The sequence below is a fragment of the Petaurus breviceps genome, unplaced genomic scaffold (genome assembly GCF_028583685.1).
Source record: "Petaurus breviceps papuanus isolate PSGF00001 unplaced genomic scaffold, PetGlider_PUasm1.0 243, whole genome shotgun sequence".
NCBI classification, from domain to species: Eukaryota; Metazoa; Chordata; class Mammalia; order Diprotodontia; family Petauridae; genus Petaurus; species Petaurus breviceps.
The window spans coordinates 756,034-767,970 of record NW_027185931.1 but is presented as its reverse complement, the minus strand read 5'-3'; the positions used below and the strand labels follow the sequence as shown (position 1 = coordinate 767,970).

At 37.6% G+C, this 11,937-nt stretch overlaps 1 pseudogene; it reads left to right on the top strand.

The window, feature by feature from the left end:
• The window catches only part of LOC138167632 (zinc finger protein 583-like), a 9,777-nt pseudogene extending 6,898 nt beyond the window's left edge, over positions 1 to 2,879 (top strand).
• Positions 2,880 to 11,937: the final 9,058 nt, after the last annotated feature.

The window sequence follows — 11,937 nt, the reverse complement described above, 5'->3', positions numbered from 1 at the left end:
GGAAGGCCTTCCAGCAGAATTCATACCTTCGAAGACATCAGAGAATTCATACAGGAGAGAAACCTTATGAATGTAGTGAATGTGGGAAGGCCTTTCTCCGGTCCACTGGACTTACTCGACACCAGAGGACACATACTGGAGGAAAACCTTATGAATGCAATGAATGTGGAAAAGCCTTTCGCCAAAATTCATACCTTATAGTTCATCAGAGAATTCATACTGGAGAGAAACCTTATGAATGTAGTGAATGTGGGAAGGCCTTTGTCCGGAGCACTAACCTTAGTCAGCACCAGAGAACACATACTGGAGAAAAGCCTTATAAGTGCAATGAATGCGGGAAGGCCTTCCGCTGTAAATCACACCTTATTGACCATCAGAGAATCCATACTAGAGAGAAACCTTATGTGTGCAATGAATGTGGCAGGGCCTTTGTCTGCAGTTCTAATCTTAGTCATCATCAGAGAATTCATACTGGAGAGAAACCATATGAATGTAATGAATGCGGGAAAGCCTTCTGTAAGAGAGCAGATCTTACTCAGCACCAGAGAACACATACTGGAGAGAAACCTTATGAATGCAATGAATGTGGGAAGACCTTCAGCCAGAATTCATACCTTCGAAGACATCAGAGAATTCATACTGGAGAGAAACTTTATGCATGTAATGAATGTGGAAAGACTTTTCTCTGGTCTCCTGAACTTATTCGGCACCAGAGAATACATGCTTGAGAGAAACTTTATAAATACAGTTAAGATTGGAAGATCTTCATTCAAAAGGCAATATTTATTCCACATCATAAAATACATACTTGATAGAAACTTTATGTATGTAGTGAATACAGGAATATCTTTATTCAGAGCACTAATCTTAGCACCAGAGAATTCATACTTGAAAGAAAAATGTATGTTGAGAGCCTTCTATCAGAGCTTTTACTCATTACTATGGAATTCATACTGGAGAGACCTTGTGAGTGTTTTTAATGTAGGAATGCCTTTGGTCAGAAAACAGATCCAACAATTCATCATAGGATTCATACTGCAGAAAAACCTTACAAATGCAATGCATGTGGGGAGGTCTTTTGCTATGTATGACTCGCCTTATTCTACATCAAAATATTCATACAGGACAGAACACTGTATGGGTACAATGAATGTAGAAAGATTATTTTCTTGAGAAAACCTATTAATTGGCACCAGCAAATTCATGCATGGGAGAAAACTGAATAAAAGGTATTTTCCCAGGGCACAGAGTTTCTTCAGCATTAGAAGATTCAGGGGATAGAGCTAACCAAGATAAGGGAGTACCAGGAAAAAGGACAGGCTAGCTCACCCACTGAGCCTCCTAAAATGATGACCTAAAAAATGCACTGGACCAAATCCCCATTTTATGAAAATGCAAGAAAAAGTTACAATGAGTCATTTTTACAATTCAGGGAGATTTAGGGAAACACTGTTGGCCGAATTGAAGTTAATGTTTCCATGAGACATCAAGAAATAGTAAAATATGGGGTGGCCAGGTGGCGCAGTGAGTAAGAGCGCCGGCCCCAGAGCTTGGGATCGGTTCTGGCCTCAGATAGTTAGCACCCACACAAAATAACTGGCCTTGTAACCTTGAGCAAGTTACTTAACCCCAATTGCTTTTTAAAAAAAAGTAGTAAAATATGAAAAGACTGAAAAAAAAACCAGGGGAAAAAAATATGAGGTATCTTATAGCAAAAATAAGTGACCTAAGGGGTGGCCAGGTGGCTCAGCGAGTAAGAGCACCAGTTCCAGTGTTGGGACGACCTAGAGATCGAATCCCAGGATCAGACACTCAGCACCACACCCAGAAATAACTGGCCGTGTAACTTTGAGCAAGTTACTTAACCCCAATTGCTTAAAAAAAAAAAAAGTGACCTGGAAATCACTCACAATAAGTGGACTGCCTACAAACAATGACTAAAAAAAGTCCAGATATCATATTTCAGGAAATCTTAAAAGTACCCAGATCTCTTAGAATCAGAGGACAAAATGGAAATAGAATCCACTGGTTCTCTACTGAAAGAAGACCCAAAACGAAAACTCCTAGGAACATTGCAGCCAAAATCCAGAGCTCCTAGGTTGAAAAAAAAAATTGCAAGCATCCACAAAGAAATAATTCAAGTATCACAGAACTATAGTCAGGATCATACTTTAGCAGCCACTAAGAAGAACGTGGAATATGATATTCCAGAAGGCCAATAATCTAGGTCTACAGCCAAGAATTCCTTATCTGAGTAGAAAATCTGACCTGCAAATGCAGAACTGAAGAGAAGCGTAAAAAATAAACACGGACTGTGTGATCATAATGCGTTAAAGTGAGTCTTTACATTCTTCTATGGAGAGATGATACATGTAACCCCAGCTGAGGGTCTACAAGCGTTTCTGTTAGGTTTTGTTGATCTTATAATGGAAAGGATGAGGAAGAGAAATACAGTGGGAGAGGTGAGAAAAGGAGAGGAAGAATGCTCTACTTAGACTTCTCTGACTTCACCATGGTCCAAGAAGCTCATTACTAGGAAAACATCCTGCAAAATTCTCCCAACCTTGGTATACCACCTCATCATTTCCCTCTGCCACTTGGTATGCCACTTCATGAGAGTGGACTCATGAACTCCAAAAATATCCATTTAAGGAGGGGACTCTGCTCAGATATCTCCTTTCTTACCCATTTGTACTATGAGACAGCCATGGTGCCAAGTTGCATACCTTTTTCCCTATCCCCCCTCCCTGCTTTTTTGTGTTTTCCCCCCATTATATTGTAAGCTCCCCAGAGCAAGGAGGATTAGATTATTTTGTATTTGCATTTCAGCACTTAGCACAATGCCTGGCACTTAGTGCATAATAAATGTCTATTGACTAGAGGAAGGAAGAGAAAGAATGGGGAAATTTATTTCACATAAATGAGGTGTGAAAGTAGAAATGTATACAACAAAGCGGAGGGTTTGGAGGGGAACAGGTGACACTTGAACCCCAATCATCTGACCACAAAGAAGGGAAGAATACATATACACAAACATAGTTTTGTACAGAAATACATTTTACCCAATAGGAAAACAGAAAGAAGGAAGGTGGGCAGAATTAGTCACAACTGAAACAATCACTTAAAGAAGTGATGGGGGAAAGAGACAAAAAGTATAAGAAAATAGGATGGAGGGAAGTACATAACAATCATAACTGAGAACATGAGTGGGATGAACTTGCCCATAAAACAGAAAATGATAGCAAATTGGATTATAAGCCAGAATCTAACATGTCTATAAGAAACTCATTTGAAATAGGTAAACAGAATTAAAACAAGTGGATAGAGCAGAATCTATTCTGCTACATCCAAAAAAAGTCAGGTAGCAATTATGGTCTAAGACAAAAAAAGAAAAAAAAAACAGCAAAAAATAGATCTAATTAAAAGATAAACAGGGAAACTACATTTTGCTATGAAGTACCATAGACAATGAATTAATATCAGTACTAAACATATGCACCCAATGGATATCATCTTAATTCTTAAAGGACAAATTAATTAGTCAGACAGATAAATCTTATCAAAAAAATAATGAAGGACTGGAATAGAATTTAGAAAAAAGTTAGATATAATAGGACATTGGAGAATATTGAATGGGAATAGAAAATTATATATTAGGGCATAAAATCCTCAAAAATGGGGAAAAAAATCCAAAACTCAGAAATAGTAACTACATCTCATAATATGTAATTGCATAGTGCAGTCTCATATAATGCAATAAAAAACTGTACTTAATAAAGGACCTTTGAAAAAATTCAAAATTAATCAGAAAGGAAGAGTCACACTGGCAGAGAAGAGGCAAGGATTCTCAAGGACTCTCTGAAATCCCTCCAAAGACCTTTAAATAATGCCATAAAAAAATCCCAAAGTGGCAGAATGCAAAAAGGATGGGATGAAATAATTTTTCAGCAAAACACAACTTAGAAAGTTGGCAAGAAAGGTCTGTTACATTGGGGTGATAGTAGAATGCAGTCCAGCCCAATCCATGCAAGCACAGATCAGGCCCAAGGAAACCAGGAGTAGACCTTGAGAGCCACTGAGTTAACAGTGACAGGGGCTGCTTCCAAAGCTCTCAGCCCACAAACGAGGTCAGACAACAGGTCATAAGATTACATGGGTCTCTGCTGGCACTGGGGGCAGGACTTTGTTGCTATGTCCACACTTAGATCTGGGTGGCAATCCCAGGGCAAGTTGGAGCTAGCACACCCGAGGTTATAACCTCAGTGGAGCAGGGACCCTCATCACAGTTCCAGGGCAGAAAAGAGTGCTTGTGGTCACTCAGACTAGGAAAGTAGTAAACACACCTCTCCTTAGATTATACCACCTTGGAAGAACTGAAAACTTACACGTCCCTAGAAGTATCTCTGAAGCTTGGGACAGTGCACCTTTTACCCTGGAAGCAGAGCCCCACTATAGCAAAGAGTTAAAAGTAAAAAAAAAAAAAAATAGACTGAAAAAATGAGCAAACAACAGAAAAATTCTGACCATAGAAAACTACTTTAGTGACAAGGAAGATAAAACAAAATATACACTCAGAAGACAGAAAAGTCAAAACTCTGACATCCAAAGCCTCCAAGAAAAATATGCATTGGTCTCCGGCAATGGAAGAACTCAAAAAGGATTTTGAAGATCAAGTAAGAGGTAGAAGAAACATTGGGAAGAGAAATGAGAGTGACGCGAGAAAATATTGAAAAAAAAGAGTCAACAGATTGGTAAAGGAGACACAAAAAATACTGAAGTACATAACACCTAGTACAAAACAGACTAGATCAAATAGTAAAAAAGGCACAAAAAGCCAGTGAGGAGAATGCCTTTAAAAGTATAATTGGCTAGATGGAAAAAGAGGTACAAAAATTCACTGAAGGAAAAAAACTCCTTAAAAAGTAGAATTTAGGGCAGCCAGGTAGCACAGTGAGTAAGAGCACCAGCCCCAGAGTCGGGATGACCTGGGATCAAATCTGGGCTCAGACACTTAGCACCCACCCAGAAACACCTGGCCTTGAGCAAGTTAACCCCAATTGCTTAAAAAGTAGAATTGGCCAAATGGAAAAGAAGATGCAAAAGCTCACTTTAAAAAATCCTTTAGAATTGAGCAAATGGAAGCTATTGACTTTACAAGAAATCAAGAAACAATGAAAGAAAACCAAAAGAATGAAAAAAATAGAAGACAATTTAAATATCATGTTGGAAAAACAGCTGACCTGGAAAAATAGATGCAGGAAGAGATAATTTTTAAGTTATTGGACTACTTGAAAGCATGTTCAAAAAAAGAGCATAGACATCATCTTTCAAGAAATTATCAAGGAAAACTGCCTTGATATTCTAGAACCAGAGGGTAAAATAGAAATTGAAATAATTCACCAATCACCTCCTGAAAGAGATCCCAAAATGAAAACTGTCAGGAATATTATAGCCAAATTCCTGAGCTCCCAGGTATAGGAGAGAATATTGCAAGCAGCCAGAAAGAAACAATTCAAGTATTGTGGAGTGATAACACAAGATTTAGCATCTTCTATATTAAAGGATTAGAGGGCTTGGAATATAACATTATAGAGGGCAAAGGAGTTAGGATTATAATCAAGAATCACCTACCCAGCAAAACTGAGTATAATCCTTCAGGGAAAAAAAAACGGACATTCAATGAAATGGAGGATTTTCAGGCATTTCTGATGAAAAGACCAGAGCTGAATAAGAAATATGACTTTCAAATACAAGACTCAAGAGAAGCATTAAAAGGTAAATAGGAAAGGGAAATCATAAGTGACTTAATAGTGTTAAGCTGTTTACATTCCTACATGGGAAGGTGATACTTGTAGCTCGTAAGAAGTTTCTCATTATTAGGGCAGTTAGAAGGAGTATATATAGATAGAGGGCACAAGTGTGAGTTGAATATGATTGCGATGATATCTAAAAAAATAAAACTAAGGGGTGAGAAATAGGAATGTACTGGGGAAAGGGGAAAGAGAGATAGAATGGCATACATTATCTCACATAAAAGGCAAGGAAGAGCTTTTACAATGCAGGGGAAGGAGGGATTTGGCAAGGGAGAGAATAAATTAACTTTACTCATCAGAATTGGCTCAAAGAGAGCATAACACACACTTAAATGGGTATAGAAGTCAATCTTACACTGCAGGAAATAGGAGGGGAAAGACAAGAAAAGAAGGGGTGGGTGTAATAGAAGGGAGGGCAGATTGGGGGAGTGGTACTCAGAAGCAAAACACTTTTGGGGTATGACAAGGTGAGAGGAGAGAGAATAGAATAAATGGAATAGGATGGAGGGAGATACTTTTAGCAATCAACTGTGGAAAAAAACATTTGAAGCAAGTTATTCTGATAAAGGCCTCATTTCTCAAATGTATAGAGAACTGAGTCAAATTTATAAAAATAGGAGCCATTCCCCAATTGATAAATGATCAAAATATAAACTGTTTTCAAATGAAGTAATCAAAGCTATCTATATTCATATGAGAAGGTGCTCCAATCATCATTGAGTGGAAGGATGCTAATTCAAACAATTCTGAAGTGCTACCACTTCATACGTATTAGATTGGCCAATGCAACAGAAAAGGAGAATGTAAAATGTTGGAGGGGATGTGGGAAAAATGAGATATTAATGCAGTGTTGGTGGAATTGTGAACTGATTCAACCATTCTTAAGAGCAACTTGGAACTGTGCCCAAAGGACTATAAAACTATGCATCATACCCTTTGACCTAGCAATACCACTACTAAGTCTGTATCCAAAAAGAGATATATAAAAAAAGGAAAAATTACCTGTATGTACAAAAATATTTATAGCAGCTCTTTTCTGGTAGCAGGAAGTTAGAAATTGGGAGGATGCTGACCAACTGGCAAATGGCTGAACAAGTTATGGTATGTGATTGTGATGGAATATTATTTTGCTATAAGAAATGATGAGCAGGATGCTTTCAAGAAAAACCTGGAAAGACTTACATGAGCTGATGCAAAGTAAAATGTACTCTCTACAAAGTAGCAGCAAAAATATTGTAAGATGATTATCTACAAATGACTTAGCTATTCCCAGCAATACACAATCCAAGACAATTCTGAAGGACTTACGATAAAAAATGCTATCCATCCCCAGATAAAGAACTGATGGTGTCTGAATACAGATTGATACATAAGTTTTAAATCTTATTTTTCTTGGGGACTTTTTGTCTTTTTTCTTTCACAATATGACGAATATGAAAATGTTTTGCATGACTATACATGTATAATCTATATTCAGTTGATTGCCCTCTCAATGAGGTGCGTGGAGGGGAGGATGGGAGAAAATTTGTAACTGAGAATTTCAAAAACAAATGCTAAAATTTGCTTTACATGTAATTGTGGAAAGATAAAATACTAAATAAATTTTAAAAAAAGAAAAAATCAATTGAAATCTAACAGTCTTAAAGAATGGGTTTAAGAACAAAGCATAGAAACAATTTCATTAAAAACAATGACAACAATGAAACAACATGCCAAAATTTCTTGGGAGAATATATATTTAAATAATTTTGTCAATAAAAAGAGAACAAATCAATGAATCTACCATGCAACTAAAATAAAAAGACAACCTAGAAAACAAAAAATGACCAAGCCTCCCCACCCCCACCCCCAACTAAATGCCAATTAAAAAAAAGTAAAGAATTTCTGCTGCCCAGATTACATCATGTAGTTGGATGGAAAACCTGTAGAGCTTGTCCATCATTATGTGGATGTGTATCTACCTATATATTTCTGCATGTGTGTGTGTTTATGTGTATATATCATAGAGTTCAAATGGATATCTTCGGTCTAAAATTACACAAAAGTAAAATAATAGTCTGGAATCCCTTCAGGAAATTGCTAAGTTCTTTTTATAAATTCAGACTTCTAGAAATACAGGCCCATCTTTTCAATAAAGACATCAGTGTTACAATGCTAAAAGATGCAGGATACAACCATCTTAGAAGAGTTGAAAATCCTCCATGGAACTGAAATTCCTTCAATCCAATGGAAGACTGCCCTCACACAGGGAAAAACGGATATGTACGTTGGTTATGAGCATGCTCCAACATGAAACAAGGATTGTTGAGAAAGAACAGTAGTAAAAGATGCCATCAGGGAAATATGTAAAAAATAGTTCAGTTTTGGGACAGCATAAAATATAATGTAGGTCAGCACCCCATGTGCCACACTGGTACCTTGATGATGTCAGGAGTAATTAAGGAAAGCTTCTGGCATGTTGGGTGGATTCCATGTGGTAAACTTCTGGACAGACCAGAGCCACTCAGGATGGGCAGGCATGATAAGAGTTGATGACCTCTGCCAATCCCTGTCCTTTACTTGCCATCATTCATTGTTCTGGGGTTGCTTGATTTCTTAATAGGGAATTAGGATCCCTAGTCTTTTGTTCCACCCTGATGTCATATTCCTGAAGGAAGTTGCTATTTATAGATACACTAATGGAAGAAATGTTTAAGGCCTCTAAGTCCAGCATTTTTTTTCTAGCATGGGAGGGGAGAGGGAGACAGTTATTTCTTTAAAGGTACAAGGCTTCTTAGAGCATTAATTTCATTTGTTGTCTATATAGGTTGATCAGTGATTGAAGTACCATGTTAATGAGGTGAAGGTTACAGTGAATCATGCTATGATGGAATCTGTTAGTACATGAGAAAAGATGTAGTTAGTCTCTTTTGCCAGTTCCCACTACCCTTTAGCTCTGCATGTTCTTCTGATAAGTGATTCTTTAATATGAAAGCAACCATAGAAGGGGGAAACCATGTACTTTTTTTTTTAATGTGTTTTTGGATATAGATCTGGTAGTGGCATTGCTAGGTCAAAGGGTATGCATGGTTTTGTAACCCTTTGGGCATAGTTCCAAATTGCTCTAAAGAATGGTTGAATCAGTTCACAACTCCACCATATAAGGGGGAAAACCATAGAGGTTTATAGACAAAGCTGACATTTTGAAATTTTGTAAAGGATGTTTTCTTGATAGCTGGTGGCAGCATGACAAAGCCTGAAGATAAGTGGTGCTTAGGTTTTCCAGTCTGCATCTCAAGTAGGGTCGCCCACTACCCATGTAGGAAGCAAAGGAACTTGCATTCTCAAATCAGCTCCTGGGTACGGTGGGTACTCATCAGTACCACATAGAGCATTCAGATGCAAAACATCACATTTCTGAGGTGTTAGTAAGACTTCAGTTTTCCTCATTTTCCTGGGATTCCACCATAGAAATTGGTGAGGAGACAAAGAATTATGCATCAGTTCTGCTTCCAGATCTATGCTTAGTACATCTTCGCACACTGCAGTTTGTATAAGATGTAAAGGAAGTATAATAAGGGAAAGGAGTTAGGGCAGGCAGAAGAGGTTGCTCCATAACTAGCTTTACAAATTTTGCATTTGTCATTTAGATAAGGGCTTGCTTTCATGGCCTTAAGTGGATTCTGTCTACCATTCATCTATAAATTTCCCAGAGCCTAACAGCTCACTCCTTCACATAGATGGCCATTAGCTTAGCAAGAGTTTGAGTAAAAGATTTCATAGCTCAAGAAATACAACCTTGGTGCTGTCCCCCTGTGAAACAGAAGAAAAGTGCCTTTAGTTTTGTTGATGGTCTGAATTTTGAAGTAAATGCTTAACTTTTCCATGCTAGTCTCCATTTTCTCTCTACAGGTATTGTCTTTTCTTTCCCCATAGTCACCCATAATATTTCTTTATAGAAATTATTTATTTTGTAACATTATTTTTTTTTGAGTTTTGAGTTCCAATTTCTCCCTCCCAACTCTTCCAACCAACCACTGAGAAAGCAAGCAATATGTCAGTTATATATGTGAAATCATGCAAACATTTCCATATTAACCACGTCACCAAAAATAAAGGCAATAAAAATAAAGTGAAAAAAATATTACTCCGATTTGTACTCAGAGCCTATCAGTTCTCTCTGAGGGTGGACAGCATTTTTCATCATGAGTCCTTCAGAGTTATCTTGGATCATGGTTCTGATGAGAGCAGCCAAGTTTTTCACAGTTAATTATCATCACAAGATTGCTGTTATCGTGTACCATGATCTTCTGGTTTTGCTCTCTTCACTTTGCATCAAGTCATATAGATTTTCCCTGTTTTTCCTAAACCATCCTGATTGTCATTTTTTAGAGAAAAGTAATATTCCATCACAATTATGTACTACAACTTGTTTAGCCATTCCCCAACTGATGAACATCCCATAATGTCCAATTCTTTGCCACCACTAAAAGAGCTGCTATAAATATTTTTGCAAAAATGGGTCCTTTTCTTTTTCTTCATTGATTTCTTTAGGGTACAGACCTAGTAGTGGTATTGCTAGGTCAAAGGGTGTTATACACAGTTTTATAGCCCTTTGGGCATAGTTCCAAATTATTCTTCAGAATGGTTGGACCAGTTCACAATTTCATCAGCAGTACATTAGTATCCCTATTTTTCCACATCCCCTGCAGCATTTGTCATTTTCCTTTTCAGTCCTGTTAGCCAATCTTATAGATGTACCTCAGTGTTGTTTTAATTATGTATTTTGTTTGAATTTACCTAAAGAACTTCCCACATTCCTTATACTTGGAAAATATCTTAATTGAGTAAATTCAACTACATTTACACAAGTCTGAATATAGTCTGAAGTTCTTTCTTTGGGCATTTATATTTATATAGATTCTTGACAGATTCTCTCTGGAAGGTTAGAAGGACTGGTCATATACTAACTTCTTCCTTATTTGTTACATTCATGATCTTACGGGGAGCTTTCCCTTCACAAAATTTTGCTTACCTGGAATATTTCTCCTCACCGTTCTCTTGTCTTTTTAATCTGGCATCACATTTCCAGGTTTGTCCCACCTTAGAGACACTTTTGAATTTTTTTCTCAGATGATTCTCCATAGAAAAACTCATTTTTGGAGATTATTTATTTTCAGGTCTAGTCTGACAACCTGTGAGAGTTTTTGTTTTAAAAAAAGAGAGAAGTAAATAACTCATTGTTCCTTTTTTCATTAAAAAAAAAAAAGATTGCTAAATCTAAATGGCAAATCACATAATTTTGACATCTTTTAATATGTATAACCACATATAATTTGTATAAATCATCCAAAGATCCTTGCAATCACTTTGTGAAATAGATAGGTGTAAAGTCTGGAATTCCCCCAGCTAGGGAATCCTGTATCTTCCCCACAACCATGGGTTATTCTTTTTTTTTTTTAAGCAATCGGGGTTAAGTAACTTGCTCAAGGTTACACGGCCAATTATTTCTGGGTGTGGTGCTGAGTGTCTGATCCCGGGATTCAATCTCCAGGTCGTCCCAACACTGGAGCCGGTGCTCTTACTCGCTGAGCCACCTGGCCGCCCCTAAGCAATTGGGGTTAAGTAACTTGCTCAAGGTTACACGGCCAGGTGTTTCTGGGTGGGTGCTAAGTGTCTGAACCCGGGATTCGATCTCCAGGTCTTCTCAACACTGGAGCCGGTGCTCTTACTCGCTGTGCTACCTGGCTGCCCCTATGGGTTATTCTTTCGATAGCGTTACAGACTGATTATAGGTAGTAGTTTAATCAGCTGGGTACTTACATTTGGGGCCAGTATGATGGATCCCTGCCAAGATATGAATCATCCTCAGTCTCTGTCAGTGGTCAGACCAATCAGTGAATCTCTGCTATGAATCTCCCGAATTCCATGGTAATTACAGAAACCTGACAAAGGCAGGAGGAGCTAGAGAGTATATCACTACTGATTCGTAGTTATTTTTCATTTTCTGCTTACTAATGAACTTGATTGTTCAGCCAGTGTTATGCCTAAACAAGTTTACATATTGATTGTATACCAGTCACCTGAGTCATGATATTCTTTTTTAGGCTTTTCATTGGTCATAGTATATTAAGTTATGACTTGT